This window comes from Tupaia chinensis, unplaced genomic scaffold (assembly GCF_000334495.1).
Source record: "Tupaia chinensis unplaced genomic scaffold, TupChi_1.0 Scaffold142854_1, whole genome shotgun sequence".
Lineage (NCBI taxonomy): Eukaryota > Metazoa > Chordata > Mammalia > Scandentia > Tupaiidae > Tupaia > Tupaia belangeri.
In genome coordinates, this window is record NW_006202699.1 from 324,359 (window position 1) to 330,651 (window position 6,293).

The following is a 6,293-nucleotide window of genomic DNA, read 5'->3' on the forward strand; positions in this document are numbered from 1 at the left end:
GGGGGGCCCAAACCCGCGGCCTCACGGGCCCTGCCAGCCCAGCCGCCCGGCCGGCAGGTGTCGAGTGCTCTGTCGGTGGAAGGTAACAGTGACACCAGCCGTATCGATGACACTGCCCCGGCCAGCCGGAACTGATCTCCCCCTGCGTGTACAGAGAGGAGGGGGCGGCTTTGCCTACTGGCTCCACATGTTTCGAGCCAGTTTCAAGCAGACGCCAGAGGAGGCAGCCAGATGCCCGAGCTCCTCTGCCCCTGCTCTCCTGCCCGGCCCTGCAGCCCTCGGCCAGGACGCCTGGCACCTGGAGGTGGTGGCCCGAGACACTGCATGGGGAGGATAGAGCTTTGCTCCTCTCTGTTACAGCCAGGAGGAACCCGGGGAGCTGGTAGGGGCAGTGGAGGGGGGTTGTCACAGAACTCTGGGCGTGAGGAAGCCGGCGGCCTCCCCTTCCTGCAGTGAGCGTCCGGGGCTTCGCTGCACCAGCCTCACCTGCAGGGCAGACACGGGGCTGCGATGGGTGTGCAGGGTTCACCCTAAAGAGAGACGGAGCCTTGGTGGAAAACACGCTGGAGCGGCTAGTGGCGTGGTGTGAGGCTCGACCCCTCCCAGCAGGCTGTGCAGGTCGAGCCTCAGGCCCAGCAGCTCGAAGAACTCGCCGGGCACATGTGTGTTCATGCCCAAGATCCCAAGGGGAGAGCCGGGAGAAGGAATGGCCACATGGCCTGCCCCAGGGGGTGCTTTCTCACTTTCCCTGACCATCGCTCTGTCTCTCTCCAGCAAGTGCGCACCTTGTAGCAAATCACGAGACAACAGGACAGGAAGCCGTGTCTGTGGGGAGGAAATAGGCTGGGCAGGAGCTGGGCTTCGCTCCGGGCCCCTCCCGGCTACCCTCCCTCCTGACAAGGACGTGGGGTTCCCAGCAGGTAAGTCCCAGCTGCCTGGCAGGTCCCTGCATTCTGGACTGGACCCAGTGCCCACTCTGAGCGGCAGTGACAGTCTGTGGCAGCTCAAAAAGTAACGCCAGTTTCCAGACGCCGCGGAAATGGGGGTGCTTGGATCGGTGGCCTTCGTGTCCCAGGGAGGGTGGCCAAGGCACTGAGAACACAGGAGGGTGGGGAGCCCCTGCAGGGAGCCGACGCTGGCAAAGAGCAGAGCACAGCGCCCCGATTGAGCACGCGTCACGCGAGGTGGCCTGGGATGGCAAGGCTGCACTGCAGGTGGACAGAGGCAGGCACTCGGCCCTCCCCTCGCCTGCGGGACCACTTGGGAGACCCCTGCAGGAGCAGTAGGGACACCCCAGGCTGACCTGAGGCCTCCAGACAGACAGGTCCCCCGAGCAGAGGGGCAGACCCGCCAGGCGCCCACCTGAGACAGGGGGTGACCTGGGAGGGAAGGAGCCAGGCCACAGCCACCTGCTGTGGCACCTGGCCACCTGGCGCCTGGCCACCCCGAGTCCGGCAAACCTCGGTGCAGAGACTGCCCGGTCCTCAGACCTTTCCCGAGGTCGCAGGAATGGATCGGATGGCTCCCTCAAAGGTGGGTATCAGCACCTTGGGGGACCCCACTGGCTCTTCACCGCGAGACCACAGAGGTTGCCATCTTGTGAGAGTCGTCCTCCAGGGCCGGCGCCCAGCCCCTCCCAGAGGCTGTTCCGCTCCTCCCACATTGCACGCAGTGCTGAGTGTACTGTTTTCTGCTGGAGGGTGTGTGCACTTCCAGAGACAGGGAGGGAGGGGCCGAACACTGCAGTCCCGTCTCCATCCCTCCTTTTCAGGATCTGGGCAAACAGAGTCGCGACTGGACGCACAGAGCCAGCCATGCGGGGTCCAGCAGCTTTACCCACCAGGCCAAGGAGCCAGCACTCTGCACTGGTCAGGTGGTTAGTTCTGTTTTCCTACAGGGCATGTTCACTTGCCAGAGAGACAGAGACAGAGAGAAGAAGTGAGAAGTCACCCCCAGAGGAATGGCCATGCCTCAATCCCTCCCTCCATTCTCTTCTCAGGATCCTAGGCACACACACATGCTCAGCGTCATCCTCAAGCCATCGGGTCTGGGACTCAAACACGAAGCTGGCCACGTGGGATCGAGCAACTTAGCCACCATGCCATCTGCTGGCCCATCTCAGGGCTGATTTTAAAAGCAAAACAAGGGCCAGGTGGCGTGGAGGTTAAGGCACTGGTTCCCACTTACGGTTTGAGTCCCAGACGTGGTTGCTTGAGAAGCACACCAGGCCCAGGCACGCGCGCATGCCTCAGGTCCTGAGAGGACGATGGATTGCGGGTGGTTTCTCACTCTCCAGCAAGAGCGCCTGCCCTGTGACAAAAACTAACAAACGAAATGATTCCAAACTAGACGGAAACTCGACGGCCTGTCTTGCCCACAGTGGTTGGACCTGTGACCCCACGACTAGGGTTCCCCGACTCCGGTGAAGGCACCGCTGGATGCGGGAGGCCCAGGCGGGTCACCTGGGTGCAAGGGCAGAGGCAGGGTTTCCTGTTCCCACCAACTGCTCCTGGGGCACAGGGGCCTGCGAGCACCCACGCGTCGCCCTGGGCCTCTGAGTTCCAGGCCCCGTGAGGGGAGCGCGCCAGCCTCACCCGGGCCTGCACTGTCGCCTCAGGGGAGCACGCCACGGTTCCCTGGGCCTCTTCCCCAGCGGCCCTGCCAGTCACCCCGGCTGCAGACCCCACAGTCAGGCCCGTCCCCCGCCACGCCAGGCTCTTCTGTCCCTTCCCCCAAGGACGCCCTGCAGGGCCCCAGGGCTGTGGCAGGCCTGGCAGGGGGGAGCCACTCCACTGCTCTCAGGGGTCGTTTCTGGAAGGAGCCACACTCCAGGTAAGAAACTACCGCATCTCGCCCCTCCTGCCTGTGACACGAGGCCCCCGTCAGCCAGCCGGAGGCTGCTCCCCTCTGCATCACAGGTCACCCAGTGCCCAGCCTGGTGGGCAACAGCCCCATCACCAGGACCAGAACGGAGGTCGAAGCTGGCGTTCGAGCAGCGCTTCACCTGCCCAGCTCACTTCCGCCTAGAGCGACCCAGGAGGGAGACTATACCGGCCCGCCATTGCCTGAAACGAAAGGGAAAACTCAGGGCCATGCCATGCACCGCCCCGAGCACACTGCCACACCCACGTCCTGAAGGCCTTTGCAAAGGTGGCTCTTACAAAGCTACCAAGCAGTAATTCTAGTAGCAATGCAGTGCGATTCCCGAAGCCCTGTGAGAACGAGACGCAGACCGGGAGGCAGCAGCCCAGCTGTCTCGCCCGCAGGGCGGCTCTGGTGTCCAGGGTCTTTGTCCCTATCGCTGCAAGGCTGCACTGCCATTAGGGAGCCTCTGGGCCTCAGCTTCGGCCACGGGGCCAGCACAAAGGCAGGACAGAGAAAAGGCCAACCCTGTGGACGTCAGAGCCCCTGGCTCCCACAGCCTGAAACTCGCCACCAACTTCCAGTTTGGGGAGCCAAAACCTGCCCTCGGGCCAGCTCACTGCAGGGTTCCTTTACCCATAATGGGACACACCCCCAGGACAAGCGGCTCGCAGCCATGTCGTGGGATCAGTGCATCAAGTCGGCCCATCAAGTCAGCCCAGAGTACCACGAGACTGTGACGGGGGGGGGGGCCCTTTCCTGGAGGGCACTTGGAGGCCCTCTGGGGAAGCACACACTGCATCCTGCACTCCCCGTTCCAGGTGGCTTTCACTTGTGTGTTAGGCTGGTTTCAGAGGTCTGCTGACCAAAGTGGTTAAGGTGCTGGACTCCCAATCAGCTGATCACAGTTCAAGTCCCGGACCCGGCGGCTTGAAACACACTGGGCATGTGTGTGCACGCTGGAAATCATGGCAGAATGGAGGAGGGACTGCAGAGTAGCCATCCCCCTGGGAGGTAACTGTTCACTCGGTCTTTCTGACAGATAGTCTCTGTCTCTCCAGCAGGCGCATGGGCCCTATAGCAAAAATCTCTCAAAAACAGACAAAACTGCAGTCCCAGGTGGTGGTTCATCCGGGTGGTACTGGCGTGCTCCCAGGCCCTGTGCAGAGCCGAACAGCCTGGAGATGGCGGGCGAGAGGAGTCCGGGACCTCACAGGGTACACTTGCTTCCTCCTTGACACTGGGTCCCTGGAATCATTAACATCCCAAGGACAGCATCAACTGAACTGTCCTGTCTCCTCCCAAAGCCATGATGTGGCCTGTGGCCTCAGAGACCCTGAGAGCATTCTTTTTTTTTTTTTTTTTTGGAGAGGGTTTCGCTATAGGACGGAAAGCGAGAGATCACCCCCCAGGGGGGATGGCCACACTGCAAGCCCTTCTCCTCCATTCTCCGCTCGAGATCTTGGGCACGCACGCACACGCACCCGACGTGAGTTTAAGCCACCGGGTCCGGGACACGAACCACAGTCGACTACGTGGGAGTTCAGCAACATAGCCATTACGCTAACTGCTGGTCCCCAACCCTGAGAGCATTCTGAGAATGAACACCTTTAATGGGACCGCTAAGGGCCAAGTCCTGCCTTCCCTGAGGACACCTAAGAGGCCCACAGGTGGGACGTTGTCTGGACTTTTGGAGTGAGCACCCACAGGAGTGGCAGGGGTGCTGTGGAGGCCAGAAGCTTCCTCCTGAGTGTGGATGGCCACGGCCACTGGGACAGATCCCCCCAGTCCAGGGCAGCCAACCTGTGGCCCCAGGACAGACACGGGTGACCTCTGAGGGCCACCCTCTGAAGGCGCGCCTGCCCCTGTGCTCAGTGGGCAACGGGCCGACAGGTGGGGTGACTGGGCAGAGATCACCGTGTGCCCCCCTTCCTGCCCTCCGCCATCTGCCCCACTAGGCTGCTGACCAAGCCACCTGGGGACCCTCTGCTGAGAGCCCACCCATACGTAGTGGCCAGTGCCCTAGGCCAGGAGCAGGAAGCCCACGTAAGGTGAGACCACCTGTGGTCAGCACTGCACCCTACGGCTCCAGCCTGCTGCCAGGGCACCTCGATCTCCCTCCCTCCAGCCCAGGCCAGCGACAGAGCCTCCGGGGCAATGCCGTGCTTCCCATGGATCCTAAACAGGCTGGACCCAGCACAGGCAGGGGCCCTCGCTGCTTTCCCAGAACGCCTGTGGCCTGCCAGGGGCCCCGCGTGGACGGTCTTGGAGCGCGGCTGCTCAGACTTCCCCACCGGGTCAACGGGCAGGCCCAGGACACACGGAGCACACACACGGCGGCAGGCCCAGGACACGCACAGCACACACACGGGGGCAGGCCCAGGACATGCAGAGCAGGGGCCAGCTAGACTGGGACTGCGCTGGCGGGTACCAAGCCAAGGGCTCGAGCCCGGCCCTCCCGACCCTGCACAGCACTTTACGGTCTGGGCTTCCTGTCTTGGGCACAAAAATAGCTGAGGGCCCTTCTGATGGTGACTGAGTTCACGGACTTTGAGGTGCTCTGAGCACTCTCATGCCCCAGGAAGGCTCACACCCACTCATCACGCCTGTGCCCTCCCAGGTGGCTCAGTGCGGTCCCTGAGAGCAGCCAGGAAGGAGCAGCAGACACAGCTGTGGCCGGGGCCCACGGAGACTGGCCGGGAGCATAAGAGTCTGGAGTGCCGGCGCGGGAGACTGGCAGCCCTCGGGTCTCAGCACTGGGACAGGCTTCCGGTGAGGTGGGCCCAGTGCAGTGGGGAGGCCAGGGAGGGGCAGAGCCCAGGTGGACGATGGGCAGGAGTGGAGGGACGGAGGCCACAGCATGGACGGGGAGGTTGGGGTGGGGCCGAGAGCCCAGGTGTGTGCACAGGGACCTGGGAGGTGTGGGGCCACATGCTGGCCTCTGTCCCTGTCTGTGAGGGGAGGTGTGGGACCTCAGGACAGGCAGCCACACCGTGGAGCCCACGGCCTGCCCTGTTTGAGCCTCTCACTTCCTCAGCCCACCACGCCCCAGACAGGCCTGAGAAGTCACTGGGCGTCTGGCAGCTAATTGGAGCACAGAGCCGACCCAGGAAGTCCCAGCAGGTCTTCATCCCGAACCGGGCCACGGGCCTGCGGAGACCCAGAGGGGTCAGGGTAGGCCCTGGGTCACACGAAGAGATGGAGCAGTAGGCATCGCCGGGCACTGTTGGTACCACAGCACCAGTGGGCGTCAGGGCACTGCCCGAGCCCCGGGACACGCGGGGCACACGCACGGGGGCAGGCCCGGGACACGCGGGGCACGCGCACGGGGGCAGGCCCGGGACATGCAGAGCACACGCACGGGGGCAGGCCCGGGACATGCGGGGCACGCGCACGGGGGCAGGTCCGGGACACGCGGGGCATGCGCACGG